We start from the raw sequence: 26,559 nt of genomic DNA on the forward strand, positions 1-26,559 counted from the left end.
CATGTATAAGATGTCCTTCATATTGTATTATGCAGCCCCATACTCCTCCATGTATAATACACCCCTATAGTCCTTGTATAAGGTGTCCTTCATATTGTATTATGCAGCCCCATACTCCTCCATGTATAATGCACCCCTATAGTCCATGTATAAGATGTCCTTCATATTGTATTATGCAGCCCCATACTCCTCCATTTATAATGCACCCATATAGTCCTTGTATAAGGTGTCCTTCATATTGTATTATGCAGCCCCATACTCCTCCATGTATAATACACCTCTATAGTCCTTGTATAAGGTGTCCTTCATATTGTATTATGCAGCCCCATACTCCTCCATGTATAATGCACCCATATAGTCCTTGTATAAGATGTCCTTCATGTTGTATTATGCAGCCCCATACTCCTCCATGTATAATACACCCCTATAGTCCTTGTATAAGTGTCCTTCATATTGTGTTATGCAGCCCCATACTCCTCCATGTATAATGCACCCCTATAGTCCTTGTATAAGGTGTCCTTCATATTGTATTATGCAGCCCCATACTCCTCCATGTATAATGCACCCATATAGTCCTTGTATAAGATGTCCTTCATGTTGTATTATGCAGCCCCATACTCCTCCATGTATAATACACCCCTATAGTCCTTGTATAAGTGTCCTTCATATTGTATTATGCAGCCCCATACTCCTCCATGTATAATACACCCCTATAGTCCTTGTATAAGATGTCCTTCATGTTGTATTATGCAGCCCCATAGACCTCCATGTATTATGCAGCCCCATAGGCCTCTGGCCACCGTGTACTCACTGATTAAAAAAAACAAGTCCTCACCTCTCCTCGTTCCCCGCTGCTCCGGTCAGGGCGTCCTCTCGTTCTGCGCTCTGTAGTCTCAGTACAGCAGTCGCACAGTGGTCGCGTCACCGCGTTCTGCTGACGTCAAGAGCAGGCAGAGGGGGAGAATGATGAAGCATGGAGAGGAGCACGCCGCTCCATGCTTGATCATTGCTGTGCGCGATGACTGATGCCGCCGCTGACACCGGGCCCCCCCCCCCCCCCCCCCGACTAAGGCCCCGTAGCGGCCACGTGGTCTGCCACTGAACAGCACAGCTCCTCTCTCATAGAGAGGAGCTGGCTGTTTCTCTGTAGGGCAGGCGCCGGGCTCCTGACCCTGCGGGCCCGGTCGTGATGCCGACCTCTGACCGCGGACGTTACGCTCCTGCTGCTATAATACTCATCCACCTTCCGCTGGGGAAACTTCCAGCACTGATCCATCTCAGCCCAGGAGACTGTTCTCCAGTGTCACAAGACTAGAGAACCCCCCACCTCAGAGGGGAATGTTGTGAGGATAAAGTGCACAGGATCAGAGGAGAACGTCCTCCTCCAGAATTTATATTGGGAAAGTGAAAGAGTTAATGAAAGTTAAGGCATCTGAGGCCTACGCGCCGATCCATGTCCCATCCAGCAGGGTCTATGACATCAGCGATCTGGAACATCTATAATGACACCAGAGAGGATAAGATCTGGGATCATCTCCAATGTGTCCAGCTGTCTAAGCCGCAGGTCATAACGGCCACCGTCCTGTTCCAGTCTGAGGGGGTGGCGCTGGTGGATCTGCAGCACTGGCTGAACCGGCAGTGGATGGTGAGAAGTCATCCCGAGAAGAGCTCTGAGGAGGAACAGATGTGGAATGAAAGATATTCTGGAAAATTCCAGCTCATACAACAGAACGGTGTGACCAGACATCTGCCGGACTCCTACCTGGGCTCAGAGAGGGGGGTATGTTACTATTCTGATGAGCTACGTCTGTGCCACAGATGGGGGCCGGTACCTCGAGATGAACTGCTCTTGTGCCAAGATCTCATTATGTAGGCAGTTCAGGCATGCAACGTACAAGTGTACAGGTCCCGTTATCTGTAACCTGTGCTCAGGACCAGGACATACGGTACGGGAGTGCCCGCACGCAGAACATAAATATAATGGCCAGATCTCCTTAGAAGTTATATAGAACTTCAGGAAGATGTCACCAGAGATCCTGGTGTCCCAGAAGCCGGCATTGATGAGGATAGAAGTCACAGTATCAGTGAACCTGCCCCAGAGTCTGATGTTTCATCAACGGATGCTGCACTCGTAGCACCACAACCTAAAGTACCACCAGACACTAAAGACCTAAACTAACATTAATCACTAAAGAAAACCTAATCTACCATTAAAGAAAAAACTAAACTACCATCAACCACTAAAGATAGACCTAATCTACCATCAACCACCAAAAAAGGCCTAAACTGCTATCAACCACTAAAGAAAGACCTAATCAACCACCAAAAAAGGCATAAACTACCATCAACCACTAAAGAAAGACCTAATCTACCATCAACCACTAAAGAAAGACCTAATCTATTATCAACCACCGAAAAAGGCCTAAACTGCTATTAACCACTAAAGAAAGGCCTAAACTACCATCAACCACTAAAGAAAGACCTAATCTATTATCAACCACCGAAAAAGGCCTAAACTGCTATTAACCACTAAAGATAGACCTAATCTACCATCTACCACCAAAAAAGGCCTAAACTAATATCAACCACTAAAGAAAGACCTAAAAATACCACCAGTTACTAAAGAAAGACCTAAAGTACCATCAGTCACTAAAGAAAGACCTGAAGTACCATCAACTACTAAAGAAACACCTAAAGTACCACCAGTCACTAAAGAAAGACCTAAACTCCCATCAACCACCAAAAAAGGCCTAAACTACCATCAACCACTAAAGAAAAACCTTAAGTATAAAGTACCATGAGTTACTAAAGAAAGACCTAAACTACCATCAACCACTAAAGAAAAAGCTAAACTACCATCAACCTCTAAAAAAAGACCTAAACTACCATCAACTACTAAAGAAAGACCTAATCTACCATCAGCCACTAAAGACCTCAAGTACATTCAACTACTAAAGGAAGACCTCAAGTACCATCAAATTTTAAATAAAGACCTAAAGTAACACCAGTAATCAAAGAAAGTCCTAAACTACCATCAAGTACTAAAGTTAAATCTAAACAGTAGCTAAAGAAAGACCTATTGTGTCAAGAAAACCTGTTACCAAACCATCCAGGCATCAGCCGTCTACCTCTGCAGAATCAGCTGATCCGGCCGCAGTGTCCAGTGTTGATGATAAAGGTTTTGTGACCGTAAAAAGAAAGAATGCTACTGCTGATCCTTCAAGAAATGTCACCACAGTACAGAAGACATCTGTGCCTCCCGTGCCGGAGATAAGTGCCGGATGCTACAGTGTACTGGGAGAAGGGGGGCAAGAAGAAGAGGCACAAAGTTCTTCGTACATCCCTGAAAATGACTCTCACAAGGTGGACCCTGACCCCTCAGTGTCCCCAGAGAGATGGAGCGCTACAGGTGACCGTAATGGACGGAGGAAGACCAGAAAGTCTAAGTGATGTGAATATGGCTCATAATGAGCTTCACGTGAAGCCATATTGCTCCATGTCTAAAGTATTTATATTGTGTGATGACTTTAATAATGTGACCTGTAATGTGGACAGCAGCCACAAGTGACCGAGATGTGATGAGATGTTTCATATGGTCCAGCAGGCCCATCTAATAGATCTCTATGGTTCCCATCGCACCATAAGAAGTACACTTGCCATAAGGCCAGTAATGCCATCAGAGTAGACCAGGTGTATATAAAGAGAGAGGTGAGATGTTCTCGGTACAGGACCAGCCCCCTGGAGTCCTCCGACCATTGTATGGTGAGCGTAAAGATGGATCTGGCCGATGCTGTGCTCTGTGGTCCGGGGTACTGGAAGGTGAACAACTCCATGATACAGGATCGGGGATGAGAAAGGCCTTCACCACCTTCTATTATGAGCGGAGGACCACCCGATGTATGTGTGATGACACAGCCGAGAGGTGGGAGATCATGAAAAGTGACATCAAGCAGTTCATTATACGAGCAGCCAGGAGACGTAGTAATATGGAGTATATGAGGTACTCCGCCCTGAGCTGGATATACAGTGAGATGAATGGAGGACAGGAGGTGGACAGCCGGAACGTCAGCCAGATAAAGCAGCGGATGAGAGAGCCTCACGTCTCTCCAGGCAGATGGACAGTGGGATACTTGGGGCGTCCATACCCCAGACGCCTTTATTGCCTGTAAGAATAGGGTCGGTAAGAAGTTAATGACCATCTTGTTAGATGAGAATGGGGTGGAGCAGTCCTATCAGGAGAAAGTCTATAAGATTGTTGGTGATTGTTATAGAGATTTGTATAAAGGGGCTCAGATCAGTGATGACGATAATAAAGCCTATCTGAGGAGTGAGGCTCTGCCGACATTAGACCTGGAGCAGGCGGATGGTATGGCCGTGCCTATAACTGAGGAGGAGGTGATGAGGAGCATTGACTCATTAAATGGCAACAATAGCCCGGGGCTCGACGTCCTGACCAGCGAGTGCTATAGAGTTCACGCACTTATTAGCTCCGGACCTGGTGCAGGCCTACAATGATTGTCTCTCTGCCGGGAAGCTTCTACCGTGCCAGCATCAATCTGTTCTGGTTCTCTTGGAAAAGAAGAGAAATTTAAAAGATATAAGGAACTGGCGTCCATTGTTTTTGCTGAACATTGTGTATAAAATCTGGGTCAAGATCTTGTACTATCGGTGATCGAGGCAGCGGGTGAGCTCATCATCGCCAATCAGACGTGTGGTGTGAAGGGTCGGTCTATAGAGGACTCATTGCTGCTGATGAGAAAAGCCGTGACGTCCATTAGGCAGCACAACGTAGGAGCCTATATTGTGAGCTTATACCAGAGTAAAGCTCTCGATAGAGTCCATGATGACTACCGGGACCAGGTGTTGTTACTCTATGGCCTCCTGGGGAGGTTTGTGCAGGGACTGCAGGTTCTGTATAAGGAGGTTATAAACTAGACAGCTACTGATTAATGGCCACTTGGCCGAGCCCTTCAGGATCATGTCGGGGAAGGCTGGGCCGTCCTCTCAGCCCTTTGTTGTATGTCTTTATTTTGGATCCTTTCCTTAGAAAGTTACAGGATCAAAGAGATCAAAAATGCATTCAAAAATGCAATTCACACATTTCGTTCAGTCCTCACCTCCACTAAACACGATTACTTCAGAAACCTCATATCCTCTCTAACACACAACCCCAAACAGTTATTCAACACTTTCAACTCCCTCCTTCGCCCACCACTGCCCCCTCCAACCTCCCTCATTTCTGCAGAAGACTTTGCCACCTATTTCCAAGAAAAAATCGACCTAATAAGGCAAGTCTTCTCTGCTCAGCCACCACAACCCCTTCATGTAGCTGACCACTGCCCCTCCCCCATAAACTTCCTCCCCACCATCACCGAAGGAGAGCTTGCACGTCTGCTCTCAAAAGCGCACCTCACCACCTGCGCACTTGACCCCATGCCATCCCACCTCCTTCCCAACCTCACCACCATCCTTATTCCAGCTTTAACCCATCTCTTCAACCTATCTTTAACGACTGGAACCTTCCCCTCTGCCTTTAAACATGCAACAGTCACACCTATCCTAAAGAAACCTTCCCTCGATCCAACCTCTACTACCAGCTACCGCCCCATATCACTACTCCCACTTGCCTCAAAACTCCTGGAACAGCATGTCCATGCTGAACTTTCCTCCCACCTCTCCTCTAACGCTCTCTTTGACAACCTACAGTCCGGCTTCCGTCCACATCACTCCACCGAAACTGCCCTGACTAAAATCACAAATGACTTGCTTACTGCCAAAGCGAACAAGCACTTCTCTATACTCCTACTCCTAGACCTGTCCTCAGCCTTCGATACCGTTGACCACTCCCTCCTATTACAGACCCTCTCTTCCCTTGGTGTCAGAGATCTTGCCCTCTCTTGGATCTCTTCATACCTCTCAAATCGCACTTTTAGTGTCTCCCACTCCCACACAACCTCTTCATCCCACCATCTCTCTGTTGGCGTCCCTCAAGGCTCTGTCCTAGGACCCCTACTTTTCTCTATCTACACATTTGGCCTGGGACAACTCATAAAGTCCCATGGCTTCCAATACCACCTATATGCCGACGACACCCAGATCTACCTCTCTGGCCCAGATGTCACATCTCTGCTGTCCAAAATCCCGAAATCTCTATCTGCTATATCCTCCTTCTTCTCCTCTCGCTTCCTAAAGCTCAATGTGGCCAAAACTGAACTAATCATCTTTCCTCCGTCTCACCTACACTCTCCACCTGATCTATCTATTACAATAAATAACACCACGCTCTCGCCAGTACCCAAAGTTCGCTGCCTCGGAGTGACCTTTGACTCTGCCTTATCCTTCATACCACACATCCAATCCCTCACCACCTCCTGCCGTCTTCAACTCAAAAATATTTCCAGAATCCGCCCTTTCCTCAATTTGCAATCAGCTAAAATGCTAGTGCATGCCCTCATAATCTCCCGCCTCGACTACTGTAACATCCTCCTCTGTGGCCTCCCTGCCAACACGCTTGCCCCTCTCCAGTCCATCCTTAACTCTGCTGCCCGACTTATCCACCTCTCTCCTCAATACCACCCCGCTTCTCCTCTCTGCATGTCCCTCCACTGGCTTCCAATCTTCCACCGTATCCAATTCAAACTTCTAACACTGACCTACAAAGCTGTGCATAATCTTTCCCCTCCGTACATCTCCGAACTACTCTCCCACTACACTCCAACACGTCACCTCCGGTCCTCCCAAGATCTCCTCCTCTCCTCCTCTCTCATTCGCTCCTCACACAACCGACTCCAAGACTTCTCCCGAGCATCCCCAGTCTCCTGGAACTCGCTGCCTCAACACGTCAGACTATCCCCTACCCTTGCAAACTTCAAACGGAACCTGAAAACGCACCTGTTCCGAAATGCCTACAATCTACAATGAACTCGCTGCCGCCCGACCACCGTGCGGAGCTGCCGCCCGACCACCGTGCGGAGCTGCCGCCCGACCACCGTGCGGAGCTGCCGCCCGACCACCGTGCGGAGCTGCCGCCCAATCACCGTGCGGAGCTGCCGCCCGACCACCGTGCGGAGCTGCCGCCCGACCACCGTGCGGAGCTGCCGCCTGACCTACACCCCACCTATTGTCTCCTCCCCATAATCCTATAGAATGTAAGCCCGCAAGGGTAGGGCCCTCTTCCCTCTGTACTAGTCTGTCTACTGTAACTTGTATACGTATTTTGTATGTAACCCCCTTCTCATGTACAGCACCATGGAATTAATGGTGCTCTATAAATAAATAATAATAATAATAATAATTTTACAGGGTTGAGGTGTCACCTGCAGAGTGAAGCGGAGGATGTAAAGGGGTGGGAGGAGAAGCTGGTGGTGTGTGATGATGGGAAGGTGAACTGGGAGGAGAAGCTGGTGGTGTGTGATGATGGGAAGGTGAACTGGGAGGAGAAGCTGGTGGTGTCTGATGATGGAAATGTGAACTGGGAGGAGAAGCTGGTGGTGTGTGATGATGGGAAGGTAAACTGGGAGGAGAAGCTGGTGGTGTCTGATGATGGGAAGGTGAACTGGGAGGAGAAGCTGGTGGTGTGTGATGATGGGAAGGTGAACTGGGAGGAGAAGCTGGTGGTGTCTGATGATGGGAAGGTGAACTGGGAGGAGAAGCTGGTGGTGTGTGATGATGGGAAGGTAAAGCGTGAGGAGAAGCTGGTGGTGTGTGATGATGGGAAGGTGAACTGTGAGGAGAAGCTGGTGGTGTGTGATGATGGGAAGGTGAACTGGGAGGAGAAGCTGGTGGTGTCTGATGATGGGAAGGTGAACTGGGAGGAGAAGCTGGTGGTGTGTGATGATGGGAATGTGAACTGGGAGGAGAAGCTGGTGGTGTCTGATGATGGGAAGGTGAACTGGGAGGAGAAGCTGGTGGTGTGTGATGATGGGAAGGTGAACTGGGAGGAGAAGCTGGTGGTGTGTGATGATGGGAAGGTGAACTGGGAGGAGAAGCTGGTGGTGTGTGATGATGGGAAGGTAAAGCGTGAGGAGAAGCTGGTGGTGTGTGATGATGGGAAGGTGAACTGGGAGGAGAAGCTGGTGGTGTGTGATGATGGGAAGGTAAAGCGTGAGGAGAAGCTGGTGGTGTGTGATGATGGGAAGGTGAACTGGGAGGAGAAGCTGGTGGTGTATGATGATGGGAAGGTGAACTGGGAGGAGAAGCTGGTGGTGTATGATGATGGGAAGGTGAACTGGGAGGAGAAGCTGGTGGTGTGTGATGATGGGAAGGTAAACTGGGAGGAGAAGCTGGTGGTGTGTGATGATGGGAAGGTGAACTGGGAGGAGAAGCTGGTGGTGTGTGGTGATGGGAAGGTGAATTGGGAGGAGAAGCTGGTGGTGTGTGATGATGGGAAGGTGAACTGGGAGGAGAAGCTGGTGGTGTGTGATGATGGGAAGGTAAACTGGGAGGAGAAGCTGGTGGTGTCTGATGATGGGAAGGTGAACTGGGAGGAGAAGCTGGTGGTGTGTGATGATGGGAAGGTAAACTGGGAGGAGAAGCTGGTGGTGTGTGATGATGGGAAGGTGAACTGGGAGGAGAAGCTGGTGGTGTGTGATGATGGGAAGGTAAAGCGTGAGGAGAAGCTGGTGGTATGTGATGATGGGAAGGTGAACTGGGAGGAGAAGCTGGTGGTATCTGATGATGGGAAGGTGAACTGGGAGGAGAAGCTGGTGGTGTGTGATGATGGGAAGGTGAACTGGGAAGAGAAGCTGGTGGTGTCTGATGATGGGAAGGTGAACTGGGAGGAGAAGCTGGTGGTGTCTGATGATGGGAAGGTGAACTGGGAGGAGAAGCTGGTGGTGTGTGATGATGGGAAGGTAAAGCGTGAGGAGAAGCTGGTGGTGTGTGATGATGGGAAGGTGAACTGGGAGAAGCTGGTGGTGTGTGATGATGGGAAGGTAAAGCGTGAGGAGAAGCTGGTGGTGTGTGATGATGGGAAGGTGAACTGGGAGGAGAAGCTGGTGGTGTATGATGATGGGAAGGTGAACTGGGAGGAGAAGCTGGTGGTGTGTGATGATGGGAAGGTGAACTGGGAGGAGAAGCTGGTGGTGTCTGATGATGGGAAGGTGAACTGGGAGGAGAAGCTGGTGGTGTGTGATGATGGGAAGGTAAAGCGTGAGGAGAAGCTGGTGGTGTGTGATGATGGGAAGGTGAACTGTGAGGAGAAGCTGGTGGTGTGTGATGATGGGAAGGTGAACTGGGAGGAGAAGCTGGTGGTGTCTGATGATGGGAAGGTGAACTGGGAGGAGAAGCTGGTGGTGTGTGATGATGGGAATGTGAACTGGGAGGAGAAGCTGGTGGTGTCTGATGATGGGAAGGTGAACTGGGAGGAGAAGCTGGTGGTGTCTGATGATGGGAAGGTAAAGCGTGAGGAGAAGCTGGTGGTGTGTGATGATGGGAAGGTGAACTGGGAGGAGAAGCTGGTGGTGTGTGATGATGGGAAGGTAAAGCGTGAGGAGAAGCTGGTGGTGTGTGATGATGGGAAGGTGAACTGGGAGGAGAAGCTGGTGGTGTATGATGATGGGAAGGTGAACTGGGAGGAGAAGCTGGTGGTGTGTGATGATGGGAAGGTAAACTGGGAGGAGAAGCTGGTGGTGTGTGATGATGGGAAGGTGAACTGGGAGGAGAAGCTGGTGGTGTGTGGTGATGGGAAGATGAACTGGGAGGAGAAGCTGGTGGTGTGTGATGATGGGAAGGTGAACTGGGAGGAGAAGCTGGTGGTGTGTGATGATGGGAAGGTAAACTGGGAGGAGAAGCTGGTGGTGTCTGATGATGGGAAGGTGAACTGGGAGGAGAAGCTGGTGGTGTGTGATGATGGGAAGGTAAACTGGGAGGAGAAGCTGGTGGTGTGTGATGATGGGAAGGTGAACTGGGAGGAGAAGCTGGTGGTGTGTGATGATGGGAAGGTAAAGCGTGAGGAGAAGCTGGTGGTATCTGATGATGGGAAGGTGAACTGGGAGGAGAAGCTGGTGGTGTGTGATGATGGGAAGGTGAACTGGGAGGAGAAGCTGGTGGTGTCTGATGATGGGAAGGTGAACTGGGAGGAGAAGCTGGTGGTGTGTGATGATGGGAAGGTAAAGCGTGAGGAGAAGCTGGTGGTGTGTGATGATGGGAAGGTGAACTGTGAGGAGAAGCTGGTGGTGTGTGATGATGGGAAGGTGAACTGGGAGGAGAAGCTGGTGGTGTCTGATGATGGGAAGGTGAACTGGGAGGAGAAGCTGGTGGTGTGTGATGATGGGAAGGTGAACTGGGAGGAGAAGCTGGTGGTGTGTGATGATGGGAAGGTAAACTGGGAGGAGAAGCTGGTGGTGTCTGATGATGGGAAGGTGAACTGGGAGGAGAAGCTGGTGGTGTGTGATGATGGGAAGGTAAAGCGTGAGGAGAAGCTGGTGGTGTGTGATGATGGGAAGGTGAACTGGGAGGAGAAGCTGGTGGTGTATGATGATGGGAAGGTGAACTGGGAGGAGAAGCTGGTGGTGTGTGATGATGGGAAGGTAAACTGGGAGGAGAAGCTGGTGGTGTGTGATGATGGGAAGGTGAACTGGGAGGAGAAGCTGGTGGTGTGTGGTGATGGGAAGGTGAACTGGGAGAAGCTGGTGGTGTGTGATGATGGGAAGGTGAACTGGGAGGAGAAGCTGGTGGTGTGTGATGATGGGAAGGTAAACTGGGAGGAGAAGCTGGTGGTGTCTGATGATGGGAAGGTGAACTGGGAGGAGAAGCTGGTGGTGTGTGATGATGGGAAGGTAAACTGGGAGGAGAAGCTGGTGGTGTGTGATGATGGGAAGGTGAACTGGGAGGAGAAGCTGGTGGTGTGTGATGATGGGAAGGTAAAGCGTGAGGAGAAGCTGGTGGTATGTGATGATGGGAAGGTGAACTGGGAGGAGAAGCTGGTGGTATCTGATGATGGGAAGGTGAACTGAGAGGAGAAGCTGGTGGTGTGTGATGATGGGAAGGTGAACTGGGAGGAGAAGCTGGTGGTGTGTGATGATGGGAAGGTGAACTGGGAGGAGAAGCTGGTGGTGTCTGATGATGGGAAGGTGAACTGGGAGGAGAAGCTGGTGGTGTCTGATGATGGGAAGGTGAACTGGGAGGAGAAGCTGGTGGTGTGTGATGATGGGAAGGTGAACTGGGAGGAGAAGCTGGTGGTGTGTGGTGATGGGAAGGTGAACTGGGAGGAGAAGCTGGTGGTGTGTGATGATGGGAAGGTGAACTGGGAGGAGAAGCTGGTGGTGTGTGATGATGGGAAGGTGAACTGGGAGGAGAAGCTGGTGGTATCTGATGATGGGAAGGTGAACTGGGAGGAGAAGCTGGTGGTGTGTGATGATGGGAAGGTGAACTGGGAGGAGAAGCTGGTGGTGTCTGATGATGGGAAGGTAAACTGGGAGGAGAAGCTGGTGGTGTGTGATGATGGGAAGGTGAACTGGGAGGAGAGGCTGGTGGTGTCTGATGATGGGAAGGTGAACTGGGAGGAGAAGCTGGTGGTGTGTGATGATGGGAAGGTGAACTGGGAGGAGAAGCTGGTGGTGTGTGATGATGGGAAGGTGAACTGGGAGGAGAAGCTGGTGGTGTGTGGTGATGGGAAGGTGAACTGGGAGGAGAAGCTGGTGGTATCTGATGATGGGAAGGTGAACTGGGAGGAGAAGCTTGTGGTGTGTGATGATGGGAAGGTGAACTGGGAGGAGAAGCTGGTGGTGTCTGATGATGGGAAGGTGAACTGGGAGGAGAAGCTGGTGGTGTCTGATGATGGGAAGGTGAACTGGGAGGAGAAGCTGGTGGTGTCTGATGATGGGAAGGTGAACTGGGAGGAGAAGCTGGTGGTGTGTGATGATGGGAAGGTGAACTGGGAGGAGAAGCTGGTGGTGTCTGATGATGGGAAGGTGAACTGGAAGGAGAAGCTGGTGGTGTGTGATGATGGGAAGGTGAACTGGGAGGAGAAGCTGGTGGTGTGTGATGATGGGAAGGTGAACTGGGAGGAGAAGCTGGTGGTGTCTGATGATGGGAAGGTGAACTGGGAGGAGAAGCTGGTGGTGTGTGATGATGGGAAGGTGAACTGGGAGGAGAAGCTGGTGATGTGTGATGATGGGAAGGTGAACTGGGAGGAGAAGCTGGTGGTGTGTGATGATGGGAAGGTGAACTGGGAGGAGAAGCTGGTGGTGTGTGATGATGGGAAGGTGAACTGGGAGGAGAAGCTGGTGGTGTCTGATGATGGGAAGGTGAACTGGAAGGAGAAGCTGGTGGTGTGTGATGATGGGAAGGTGAACTGGGAGGAGAAGCTGGTGGTGTGTGATGATGGGAAGGTGAACTGGGAGGAGAAGCTGGTGGTGTCTGATGATGGGAAGGTGAACTGGGAGGAGAAGCTGGTGGTGTGTGATGATGGGAAGGTGAACTGGGAGGAGAAGCTGGTGATGTGTGATGATGGGAAGGTGAACTGGGAGGAGAAGCTGGTGGTGTGTGATGATGGGAAGGTGAACTGGGAGGAGAAGCTGGTGGTGTCTGATGATGGGAAGGTGAACTGGGAGGAGAAGCTGGTGGTGTGTGATGATGGGATGGTGAACTGGGAGGAGAAGCTGGTGGTGTGTGATGATGGGAAGGTGAACTGGGAGGAGAAGCTGGTGGTGTCTGATGATGGGAAGGTGAACTGGGAGGAGAAGCTGGTGGTGTGTGATGATGGGAAGGTGAACTGGGAGGAGAAGCTGGTGGTGTCTGATGATGAGAAGGTGAACTGGGAGGAGAAGCTGGTGGTGTCTGATGATGGGAAGGTGAACTGGGAGGAGAAGCTGGTGGTGTGTGATGATGGGAAGGTGAACTGGGAGGAGAAGCTGGTGGTGTGTGATGATGGGAAGGTAAACTGGGAGGAGAAGCTGGTGGTGTGTGATGATGGGAAGGTGAACTGTGAGGAGAAGCTGGTGGTGTGTGATGATGGGAAGGTGAACTGGGAGGAGAAGCTGGTGGTGTGTGATGATGGGAAGGTAAACTGGGAGGAGAAGCTGGTGGTGTGTGATGATGGGAAGGTGAACTGGGAGGAGAAGCTGGTGGTGTCTGATGATGGGAAGGTGAACTGGGAGGAGAAGCTGGTGGTGTCTGATGATGGGAAGGTGAACTGGGAGGAGAAGCTGGTGGTGTCTAATGATGGGAAGGTGAACTGGGAGGAGAAGCTGGTGGTGTCTGATGATGGGAAGGTGAACTGGGAGGAGAAGCTGGTGATGTGTGATGATGGGAAGGTAAACTGGGAGGAGAAGCTGGTGGTGTCTGATGATGGGAAGGTGAACTGGGAAGAGAAGCTGGTGGTGTCTGATGATGGGAAGGTGAACTGGGAGGAGAAGCTGGTGGTATGTGATGATGGGATGGTGAACTGGGAGGAGAAGCTGGTGGTGTGTGATGATGGGATGGTGAACTGGGAGGAGAAGCTGGTGGTGTGTGATGATGGGAAGGTGAACTGGGAGGAGAAGCTGGTGGTGTGTGATGATGGGAAGGTGAACTGGGAGGAGAAGCTGGTGGTGTGTGATGATGGGAAGGTGAACTGGGAGGAGAAGCTGGTGGTGTCTGATGATGGGAAGGTGAACTGGGAGGAGAAGCTGGTGGTGTGTGATGATGGGAAGGTGAACTGGGAGGAGAAGCTGGTGGTGTCTGATGATGGGAAGGTAAAGCGTGAGGAGAAGCTGGTGGTGTGTGATGATGGGAAGGTAAAGCGTGAGGAGAAGCTGGTGGTGTGTGATGATGGGAAGGTAAAGCGTGAGGAGAAGCTGGTGGTGTCTGATGATGGGAAGGTGAACTGGGAGGAGAAGCTGGTGGTGTGTGATGATGGGAAGGTGAACTGGGAGGAGAAGCTGGTGGTGTCTGATGATGAGAAGGTGAACTGGGAGGAGAAGCTGGTGGTGTCTGATGATGGGAAGGTGAACTGGGAGGAGAAGCTGGTGGTGTGTGATGATGGGAAGGTGAACTGGGAGGAGAAGCTGGTGGTGTGTGATGATGGGAAGGTAAACTGGGAGGAGAAGCTGGTGGTGTGTGATGATGGGAAGGTGAACTGTGAGGAGAAGCTGGTGGTGTGTGATGATGGGAAGGTGAACTGGGAGGAGAAGCTGGTGGTGTGTGATGATGGGAAGGTAAACTGGGAGGAGAAGCTGGTGGTGTGTGATGATGGGAAGGTGAACTGGGAGGAGAAGCTGGTGGTGTCTGATGATGGGAAGGTGAACTGGGAGGAGAAGCTGGTGGTGTCTGATGATGGGAAGGTGAACTGGGAGGAGAAGCTGGTGGTGTCTAATGATGGGAAGGTGAACTGGGAGGAGAAGCTGGTGGTGTCTGATGATGGGAAGGTGAACTGGGAGGAGAAGCTGGTGATGTGTGATGATGGGAAGGTAAACTGGGAGGAGAAGCTGGTGGTGTCTGATGATGGGAAGGTGAACTGGGAGGAGAAGCTGGTGGTGTCTGATGATGGGAAGGTGAACTGGGAGGAGAAGCTGGTGGTATGTGATGATGGGATGGTGAACTGGGAGGAGAAGCTGGTGGTGTGTGATGATGGGATGGTGAACTGGGAGGAGAAGCTGGTGGTGTGTGATGATGGGAAGGTGAACTGGGAGGAGAAGCTGGTGGTGTGTGATGATGGGAAGGTGAACTGGGAGGAGAAGCTGGTGGTGTGTGATGATGGGAAGGTGAACTGGGAGGAGAAGCTGGTGGTGTCTGATGATGGGAAGGTGAACTGGGAGGAGAAGCTGGTGGTGTGTGATGATGGGAAGGTGAACTGGGAGGAGAAGCTGGTGGTATGTGATGATGGGATGGTGAACTGGGAGGAGAAGCTGGTGGTGTGTGATGATGGGATGGTGAACTGGGAGGAGAAGCTGGTGGTGTGTGATGATGGGAAGGTGAACTGGGAGGAGAAGCTGGTGGTGTGTGATGATGGGAAGGTGAACTGGGAGGAGAAGCTGGTGGTGTGTGATGATGGGAAGGTGAACTGGGAGGAGAAGCTGGTGGTGTCTGATGATGGGAAGGTGAACTGGGAGGAGAAGCTGGTGGTGTGTGATGATGGGAAGGTGAACTGGGAGGAGAAGCTGGTGGTGTCTGATGATGGGAAGGTAAAGCGTGAGGAGAAGCTGGTGGTGTGTGATGATGGGAAGGTAAAGCGTGAGGAGAAGCTGGTGGTGTGTGATGATGGGAAAGTGAACTGGGAGGAGAAGCTGGTGGTGTGTGATGATGGGAAGGTGAACTGGGAGGAGAAGCTGGTGGTGTCTGATGATGGGAAGGTGAACTGGGAGGAGAAGCTGGTGGTGTGTGATGATGGGAAGGTAAAGCGTGAGGAGAAGCTGGTGGTGTGTGATGATGGGATGGTGAACTGGGAGGAGAAGCTGGTGGTGTGTGATGATGGGAAGGTGAACTGGGAGGAGAAGCTGGTGGTGTGTGATGATGGGAAGGTGAACTGGGAGGAGAAGCTGGTGGTGTGTGATGATGGGAAGGTGAACTGGGAGGAGAAGCTGGTGGTGTCTGATGATGGGAAGGTGAACTGGGAGGAGAAGCTGGTGGTGTCTGATGATGGGAAGGTGAACTGGGAGGAGAAGCTGGTGATGTGTGATGATGGGAAGGTGAACTGGGAGGAGAAGCTGGTGGTGTGTGATGATGGGAAGGTAAACTGGGAGGAGAAGCTGGTGGTGTCTGATGATGGGAAGGTGAACTGGGAGGAGAAGCTGGTGGTGTCTAATGATGGGAAGGTGAACTGGGAGGAGAAGCTGGTGGTGTCTGATGATGGGAAGGTGAACTGGGAGGAGAAGCTGGTGATGTGTGATGATGGGAAGGTAAACTGGGAGGAGAAGCTGGTGGTGTGTGATGATGGGAAGGTGAACTGGGAGGAGAAGCTGGTGGTGTCTGATGATGGGAAGGTAAACTGGGAGGAGAAGCTGGTGATGTGTGATGATGGGAAGGTGAACTGGGAGGAGAAGCTGGTGGTGTGTGATGATGGGAAGGTAAACTGGGAGGAGAAGCTGGTGGTGTGTGATGATGGGAAGGTAAACTGGGAGGAGAAGCTGGTGGTGTCTGATGATGGGAAGGTGAACTGGGAGGAGAAGCTGGTGGTGTGTGATGATGGGAAGGTGAACTGGGAGGAGAAGCTGGTGGTGTGTGATGATGGGAAGGTGAACTGGGAGGAGAAGCTGGTGGTGTGTGATGATGGGAAGGTGAACTGGGAGGAGAAGCTGGTGGTGTGTGATGATGGGAAGGTGAACTGGGAGGAGAAGCTGGTGGTGTGTGATGATGGGAAGGTGAACTGGGAGGAGAAGCTGGTGGTGTGTGATGATGGGAAGGTGAACTGGAAGGAGAAGCTGGTGGTGTGTGATGATGGGAAGGTGAACTGGGAGGAGAAGCTGGTGGTGTGTGATGATGGGAAGGTGAACTGGGAGAAGCTGGTGGTGTCTGATGATGGGAAGGTGAACTGGGAGGAGAAGCTGGTGGTGTGTGATGATGGGAAGGTGAACTGGGAGGAGAATCTGGTGGTGTGTGATGATGGGAAGGTGAACTGGGAGAAGAAGCTGGTGGTGTGTGATGATGGGAAGGTGAACTGGGAGGAGAAGGTGGTGTGTGATGATGGGAAGGTGAACTGGGAGGAGAAGCTGGTGGTGTGTGATGATGGGAAGGTGAACTGGGAGGAGAAGCTGGTGGTGTGTGATGATGGGAAGGTGAACTGGGAGGAGAAGCTGGTGGTGTCTGATGATGGGAAGGTAAAGCGTGAGGAGAAGCTGGTGGTGTGTGATGATGGGAAGGTAAAGCGTGAGGAGAAGCTGGTGGTGTGTGATGATGGGAAAGTGAACTGGGAGGAGAAGCTGGTGGTGTGTGATGATGGGAAGGTGAACTGGGAGGAGAAGCTGGTGGTGTGTGATGATGGGAAGGTAAAGCGTGAGGAGAAGCTGGTGGTGTGTGATGATGGGAAAGTGAACTGGGAGGAGAAGCTGGTGGTGTGTGATGATGGGAAGGTGAACTGGGAGGAGAAGCTGGTGGTGTGTGATGATGGGAAGGTAAAGCGTGAGGAGAAGCTGGTGGTGTGTGATGATGGGATGGTGAACTGGGAGGAGAAGCTGGTGGTGTGTGATGATGGGAAGGTGAACTGGGAGGAGAAGCTGGTGGTGTGTGATGATGGGAAGGTGAACTGGGAGGAGAAGCTGGTGGTGTGTGATGATGGGAAGGTGAACTGGGAGGAGAAGCTGGTGGTGTGTGATGGGAAGGTGAACTGGGAGGAGAAGCTGGTGGTGTCTGATGATGGGAAGGTGAACTGGGAGGAGAAGCTGGTGGTGTCTGATGATGGGAAGGTGAACTGGGAGGAGAAGCTGGTGATGTGTGATGATGGGAAGGTGAACTGGGAGGAGAAGCTGGTGATGTGTGATGATGGGAAGGTGAACTGGGAGGAGAAGCTGGTGGTGTGTGATGATGGGAAGGTGAACTGGGAGGAGAAGCTGGTGGTGTCTGATGATGGGAAGGTGAACTGGGAGGAGAAGCTGGTGGTGTCTGATGATGGGAAGGTGAACTGGGAGGAGAAGGTGGTGTGTGATGATGGGAAGGTGAACTGGGAGGAGAAGCTGGTGGTGTGTGATGATGGGAAGGTGAACTGGGAGGAGAAGCTGGTGGTGTGTGATGATGGGAAGGTGAACTGGGAGGAGAAGCTGGTGGTGTCTGATGATGGGAAGGTAAACTGGGAGGAGAAGCTGGTGATGTGGGGAAGGTGAACTGGGAGGAGAAGCTGGTGGTGTGTGATGATGGGAAGGTAAACTGGGAGGAGAAGCTGGTGGTGTCTGATGATGGGAAGGTGAACTGGGAGGAGAAGCTGGTGGTGTGTGATGATGGGAAGGTGAACTGGGAGGAGAAGCTGGTGGTGTGTGATGATGGGAAGGTGAACTGGGAAGAGAAGCTGGTGGTGTGTGATGATGGGAAGGTGAACTGGGAGGAGAAGCTGGTGGTGTGTGATGATGGGAAGGTGAACTGGGAGGAGAATCTGGTGGTGTGTGATGATGGGAAGGTGAACTGGAAGGAGAAGCTGGTGGTGTGTGATGATGAGAAGGTGAACTGGGAGGAGAAGCTGGTGGTGTGTGATGATGGGAAGGTGAACTGGGAGGAGAAGCTGGTGGTGTCTGATGATGGGAAGGTGAACTGGGAGGAGAAGCTGGTGGTGTGTGATGATGGGAAGGTGAACTGGGAGGAAAATCTGGTGGTGTGTGATGATGGGAAGGTGAACTGGGAGAAGAAGCTGGTGGTGTCTGATGATGGGAAGGTGAACTGGGAGGAGAAGCTGGTGGTGTGTGATGATGGGAAGGTGAACTGGGAGGAGAAGCTGGTGGTGTGTGATGATGGGAAGGTGAACTGGGAGGAGAAGCTGGTGGTGTGTGATGATGGGAAGGTGAACTGGGAGGAGAAGCTGGTGGTGTGTGATGATGGGAAGGTAAAGCGTGAGGAGAAGCTGGTGGTGTCTGATGGGAAGGTGAACTGGGAGGAGAAGCTGGTGGTGTCTGATGATGGGAAGGTGAACTGGGAGGAGAAGCTGGTGGTGTGTGATGATGGGAAGGTGAACTGGGAGGAGAAGCTGGTGGTGTGTGATGATGGGAAGGTAAAGCGTGAGGAGAAGCTGGTGGTGTGTGATGATGGGAAGGTGAACTGGGAGGAGAAGCTGGTGGTGTCTGATGATGGGAAGGTGAACTGGGAGGAGAAGCTGGTGGTGTGTGATGATGGGAAGGTAAAGCGTGAGGAGAAGCTGGTGGTGTGTGATGATGGGATGGTGAACTGGGAGGAGAAGCTGGTGGTGTGTGATGATGGGAAGGTGAACTGGGAGGAGAAGCTGGTGGTGTGTGATGATGGGAAGGTGAACTGGGAGGAGAAGCTGGTGGTGTGTGATGATGGGAAGGTGAACTGGGAGAAGCTGGTGGTGTCTGATGATGGGAAGGTGAACTGGGAGGAGAAGCTGGTGGTGTGTGATGATGGGAAGGTAAAGCGTGAGGAGAAGCTGGTGGTGTCTGATGGGAAGGTGAACTGGGAGGAGAAGCTGGTGGTGTCTGATGATGGGAAGGTGAACTGGGAGGAGAAGCTGGTGGTGTGTGATGATGGGAAGGTGAACTGGGAGGAGAAGCTGGTGGTGTGTGATGATGGGAAGGTAAAGCGTGAGGAGAAGCTGGTGGTGTGTGATGATGGGAAGGTGAACTGGGAGGAGAAGCTGGTGGTGTCTGATGATGGGAAGGTGAACTGGGAGGAGAAGCTGGTGGTGTGTGATGATGGGAAGGTGAACTGGGAGGAGAAGCTGGTGGTGTGTGAGCAGAAGGTGCAGAGCTGGAAGCACTGGATCTGATGTATGTGGAGAAGATCCGGCTGAAGACCTTCCTGATCCCGATGCACGATACGTTACTCCCCTGTCTCACCAATGTCTTCTTCCACTTCTTATGGGGTAACAGAGTGAATGTGGTCAGGAGACACGTTGTCTGTCTCCCCTATAACGATGGCGGCCTCTTCATGCTCTGCCCGGAGATCTTCTTTAATGACTTGTTTCGAATTAAGAAATTTTCATTCTGTAAGAATTCAGAGAAGACGCCGTGGTCTTATTTGTTTAAGAGCCAGATGCAGCGGTTTGTGTCTGTGTGGTCGGTCGGGGACCCATCAATAGGATCTCAGGCAGGATAAAGAATAATGATTCTTAGTAAAGTGTTCATGTAATAAGTAGGGTCATTACATGGTGGATCCTGTGTGAGGACTTCAAGCAGCTGAGTAGGAAGGAGCGGAACGAAAACATTCTGTCATGTGACTTCAGTGTCCAAATACAACTTAGAGGCGTCCCAAGGCCACATGTGAAACCGGGTGCAAAAACCTTGCTAGACCCCCGAGTCTCCCCCTCATATGAGAGATGTACCGTGGCTGGGGCTCCATGGTAAAATGTTTAGTCAGAGATAATCTAAAGTGCAGTAATGTATCAGACAGGTCCTGTCCTAGACGAGTGTCCCCATACCCTGGAGACCATGGAATATCTGCTGCTAGACTGCCCCCCCATACAGGAGACCATGGTGCATTGGCTGCTAGCATGCCCCTTATATTGGAGACCATGAAGCATATGCTGCTAGTGTGCCCCATATACTGGAAGCCATGGAACATCTGCTGCTAGAGTGCACCATTTACTTGAGACCATGGAGCATCTGCTATGTGAGTGCAATCAATATAGTGGAGATCATGGAGCATCTGCTGCTAGAGTGCCCCCATATACTGAAGACCATGGAGCATTAGAAGTTAGAGTGCCCTCCTTTGTACAGGAATATAACTACTATAATATTGCCCCCATGTACAAGAATATAACTACTATAATACTGCCCCTATGTACAAGAATATAACTACTATAATACTGCCCCTATATACAAGAATATAACTACTATAATACTGCCCCTATGTACAAGAATATAACTACTATAATACTGCCCCTATGTACAAGAATATAACTACTATAATACTGCTCCTATGTACAAGAATATAACTACTATAATACTGCCCCTATGTACAAGAGTATAACTACTATAATACTGCTCCTATGTACAAGAATATAACTACTATAATACTGCCCCTATGTACAAGACTATAACTACTATAATACTGCCCCCTATGTACAAGAATATAACTACTATAATACTGCCCCTATGTACAAGATTATAACTACTATAATACTGCCCCTATATACAAGAATATAACTACTATAATACTGCCCCTATGTAGAAGAATATAACTACTATAATACTGCCCCTATGTAGAAGAATATAACTACTATAATACTGCTCCCTATGTACAAGAATATAACTACTATAATACTGCCCCTATATACAAGAATATAACTACTATAATACTGCCCCTATGTAGAAGAATATAACTACTATAATACTGCTCCCTATGTACAAGATTATAACTACTATAATACTGCCCCTATATACAAGAATATAACTACTATAATACTGCCCCTATGTAGAAGAATATAACTACTATAATACTGCCCCCTATGTACAAGAATATAACTACTATAATACTGCCCCTATGTACAAGACTATAACTACTATAATACTGTCCCTATGTACAAGAATATAACTACTATAATACTGCCCCTATGTACAAGAATATAACTACTATAATACTGCCCCCTATATACAAGAATATAACTACTATAATACTGCCCCTATGTACAAGAATATAACTACTATAATACTGCCCCCTATGTACAGGAATATAACTACTATAATACTGCCCCTATATACAAGAATATAACTACTATAATACTGCCCATATGTACAAGAATATAACTACTATAATACTGCCCCTATGTACAAGAATATAACTACTATAATACTGCCCCCTATGTACAAGAATATAACTACTATAATACTGCCCACTATGTACAAGAATATAACTACTATAATACTGCCCCTATATACAAGAATATAACTACTATAATACTGCCCATATGTACAAGAATATAACTACTATAATACTGCCCCCTATGTACAAGAATATAACTACTATAATACTGCCTCTATGTACAAGAATATAACTACTATAATACTGCCCCTATGTACAAGAATATAACTACTATAATACTGCCCCCTATGTACAAGAATATAACTACTATAATACTGCCCCCTATGTACAAGAATATAACCACTATAATACCGCCCCCTATATACAAGAATATAACTACTATAATACTGCCCCTATGTACAAGAATATAACTGCTATAATACTGCCCCTATGTACAAGAATATAACTGCTATAATACTGCCCCCTATGTACAAGAATATAACTACTATAATACTGCCCCTATGTACAAGAATATAACTGCTATAATACTGCCCTTATGTACAAGAATATAACTACTATAATACTGCCCCTATATACAAGAATATAACTACTATAATACTGCCCATATGTACAAGAATATACCTGCTATAATACTGCCCCCTATATACAAGAATATAACTACTATAATACTGCCCCTATGTACAAGAATATAACTACTATAATACTGCCCCTATGTACAGGAATATAACTGCTATAATACTGCCCTTATGTACAAGAATATAACTACTATAATACTGCCCCTATATACAAGAATATAACTACTATAATACTGCCCATATGTACAAGAATATAACTACTATAATACTGCCCCTATGTACAAGAATATAACTACTATAATACTGCCCCCTATGTACAAGAATATAACTACTATAATACTGCCCCTATGTACAAGAATATAACTACTATAATACTGCCTTATGTACAAGAATATAACTACTATAATACTGCCCCTATGTACAAGAATATAACTACTATAATACTGCCCCCTATGTACAAGAATATAACTACTATAATACTGCCCCCTATGTACAGGAATATAACTGCTATAATACTGCCCCTATATACAAGAATATAACTGCTATAATACTGCCCCCTATATACAAGAATATAACTACTAGAATACTGCCCCTATGTACAAGAATATAACTACTATAATACTGCCCCTATATACAATATAACTAATACTGCCCCTATATACAATATAACTACTATAATACTGCCCCTATATACAATATAACTGCTATAATACTGCCCCCTATGTACAAGAATATAACTGCTATAATACTGCCCTTATGTACAAGAATATAACTACTATAATACTGCCCCTATATACAAGAATATAACTACTATAATACTGCCTTATGTACAAGAATATAACTACTATAATACTGCCCATATGTACAAGAATATAACTACTATAATACTGCTCCTATGTACAAGAATATAACTACTATAATACTGCCCCTATATACAACTACTATAATACTGCCCCTATATACAACTACTATAATACTGCCCCTATATACAACTACTATAATACTGCCCCTATATACAATATAACTGCTATAATACTGCCCCCTATGTACAAGAATATAACTGCTATAATACTGCCCTTATGTACAAGAATATAACTACTATAATACTGCCCCTATATACAAGAATATAACTACTATAATACTGCCTTATGTACAAGAATATAACTACTATAATACTGCCCATATGTACAAGAATATAACTACTATAATACTGCTCCTATGTACAAGAATATAACTACTATAATACTGCCCCTATATACAACTACTATAATACTGCCCCTATATACAACTACTATAATACTGCCCCTATATACAATATAACTGCTATAATACTGCCCCCTATGTACAAGAATATAACTGCTATAATACTGCCCTTATGTACAAGAATATAACTACTATAATACTGCCCCTATATACAAGAATATAACTACTATAATACTGCCTTATGTACAAGAATATAACTACTATAATACTGCTCCTATGTACAAGAATATAACTACTATAATACTGCTCCTATGTACAAGAATATAACTACTATAATACTGCCCCTATGTACAAGAATATAACTACTATAATACTGCCCCCTATATACAGGAATATAACTGCTATAATACTGCCCCTATATACAAGAATATAACTACTATAATACTGCCCCCTATGTACAGGAATATAACTGCTATAATACTGCCCCTATATACAAGAATATAACTGCTATAATACTGCCCCCTATATACAAGAATATAACTACTATAATACTGCTCCTATGTACAAGAATATAACTACTATAATACTGCCCCTATGTACAAGAATATAACTACTATAATACTGCCCCCTATGTACAGGAATATAACTGCTATAATACTGCCCCTATATACAAGAATATAACTACTATAATACTGCCCCCTATATACAAGAATATAACTACTAGAATACTGCCCCTATGTACAAGAATATAACTACTATAATACTGCCCCTATGTACAGGAATATAACTGCTATAATACTGCCCCCTATATACAAGAATATAACTACTAGAATACTGCCCCTATGTACAAGAATATAACTACTATAATACTGCCCCTATGTACAGGAATATAACTACTATAATACTGCCCCCTATGTACAAGAATATAACTGCTATAATACTGCCCCCTATATACAAGAATATAACTACTAGAATACTGCCCCTATGTACAAGAATATAACTACTATATTACTGCCCCTATATACAATATAACTACTATAATACTGCCCCTATATACAATATAACTACTATAATACTGCCCCTATATACAATATAACTGCTATAATACTGCCCCCTATGTACAAGAATATAACTGCTATAATACTGCCCTTATGTACAAGAATATAACTACTATAATACTGCCCCTATATACAAGAATATAACTACTATAATACTGCCTTATGTACAAGAATATAACTACTATAATACTGCTGCTATATATAAGAATATACCTACTTTTAATATTGCTCCTACATATAAGAATATAACTGCTACAATATTGCCCATATATATATATACAGTTAGGTCCAGAAATCTTTGGCCAGTGACATAATTTTCGCGAGTTGGGCTCTGCATGCCACCACATTGGATTTGAAATGAAATCTCTACAACAGAATTCAAGTGCAGATTGTAACGTTTAATTTGAAGGTTTGAACAAAAATATCTGATAGAAATTGTAGGAATTGTACACATTTCTTTACAAACACTCCACATTTTAGGAGGTTAAAAGTAATTGGACAAATAAACCAAACCCAAACAAAATATTTTTATTTTCAATATTTAGTTGCGAATCCTTTGGAGGCAATCACTGCCTTAAGTCTGGAACCCATGGACATCACCAAACGCTGGGTTTCCTCCTTCTTAATGCTTTGCCAGGCCTTTACAGCCGCAGCCTTCAGGTCTTGCTTGTTTGTGGGTCTTTCCGTCTAAGTCTGGATTTGAGCAAGTGAAATGCATGCTCAATTGGGTTAAGATCTGGTGATTGACTTGGCCATTGCAGAATGTTCCACTTTTTTGCACTCATGAACTCCTGGGTAGCTTTGGCTGTATGCTTGGGGTCATTGTCCATCTGTACTATGAAGCGCCGTCCGATCAACTTTGCGGCATTTGGCTGAATCTGGGCTGAAAGTATATCCCGGTACACTTCAGAATTCATCCGGCTACTCTTGTCTGCTGTTATGTCATCAATAAACACAAGTGACCCAGTGCCATTGAAAGCCATGCATGCCCATGCCATCACGTTGCCTCCACCATGTTTTACAGAGGGTGTGGTGTGCCTTGGATCATGTGCCGTTCCCTTTCTTTTCCACACTTTTTTCTTCCCATCATTCTGGTACAGGTTGATCTTGGTCTCATCTGTCCATAGAATACTTTTCCAGAACTGAGCTGGCTTCATGAGGTGTTTTTCAGCAAATGTAACTCTGGCCTGTCTATTTTTGGAATTGATGAATGGTTTGCATCTAGATGTGAACCCTTTGTATTTACTTTCATGGAGTCTTCTCTTTACTGGTGACTTAGAGACAGATACACCTACTTCACTGAGAGTGTTCTGGACTTCAGTTGATGTTGTGAACAGGTTCTTCTTCACCAAAGAAAGTATGCGGCGATCATCCACCACTGTTGTCATCCGTGGACGCCCAGGTCTTTTTGAGTTCCCAAGCTCACCAGTCAATTCCTTTTTTCTCAGAATGTACCCGACTGTTGATTTTGCTACTCCAAGCATGTCTGCTATCTCTCTGATGGATTTTTTCTTTTTTTTCAGCCTCAGGATGTTCTGCTTCACCTCAATTGAGAGTTCCTTAGACCGCATGTTGTCTGGTCACAGCAACAGCTTCCAAATGCAAAACCACACACCTGTAATCAACCCCAGACCTTTTAACTACTTAATTGATTACAGGTTAACGAGGGAGAAGCCTTCAGAGTTAATTGCAGCCCTTAGAGTCCCTTGTCCAATTACTTTTGGTCCCTTGAAAAAGAGGAGGCTATGCATTACAGAGCTATGATTCCTAAACCCTTTCTCCGATTTGGATGTGAAAACTCTCATATTGCAGCTGGGAGTGTGCACTTTCAGCCCATATTATATATAGAATTGTATTTCTGAACATGTTTTTGTAAACAGCTAAAATAGCAAAACTTGTGTCACTGTCCAAATATTTCTGGACCTGACTGTATATATATATATAGTGCACTTAAGACTAAGTACTATAATATTGCTCCTATGTATAAAAATGTCAACTATAATACTGCTCCTATGTACAAGAATATAACTATTATAATAATACTGCTCCTATGTACAGGAATATAACGACTATAATACTGCTCCCTATGTACAAGAATATAACTGCTATAATACTGCCCCTATGTACAAGAATATAACTACTATAATACTGCCCCCTATGTACAAGAATATAACTACTATAATACTGCCCCTATGTACAAGAATATAACTGCTATAATACTGCTCCTATGTACAGGAATATAACTACTATAATACTGCCCCTATGTACAAGAATATAACTACTATAATACTGCTCCTATGTACAAGAATATAACTGCTATAATACTGCTCCTATGTATAAGAATATAACTGCTATAATACTGCCCCTATGTACAAGAATATAACTAC

General features: G+C 47.3%; 1 protein-coding gene across 1 annotated transcript in view; it reads left to right on the forward strand.

The window, feature by feature from the left end:
- The window catches only part of LOC142245648 (sulfotransferase 1 family member D1-like), a 61,486-nt gene that overhangs the window by 12,863 nt on the left and 22,064 nt on the right, over window positions 1-26,559 (forward strand). The window lies entirely within an intron of this gene.

The sequence above is a fragment of the Anomaloglossus baeobatrachus genome, chromosome 7 (assembly GCF_048569485.1).
Source record: "Anomaloglossus baeobatrachus isolate aAnoBae1 chromosome 7, aAnoBae1.hap1, whole genome shotgun sequence".
Taxonomy (NCBI): Eukaryota; Metazoa; Chordata; class Amphibia; order Anura; family Aromobatidae; genus Anomaloglossus; species Anomaloglossus baeobatrachus.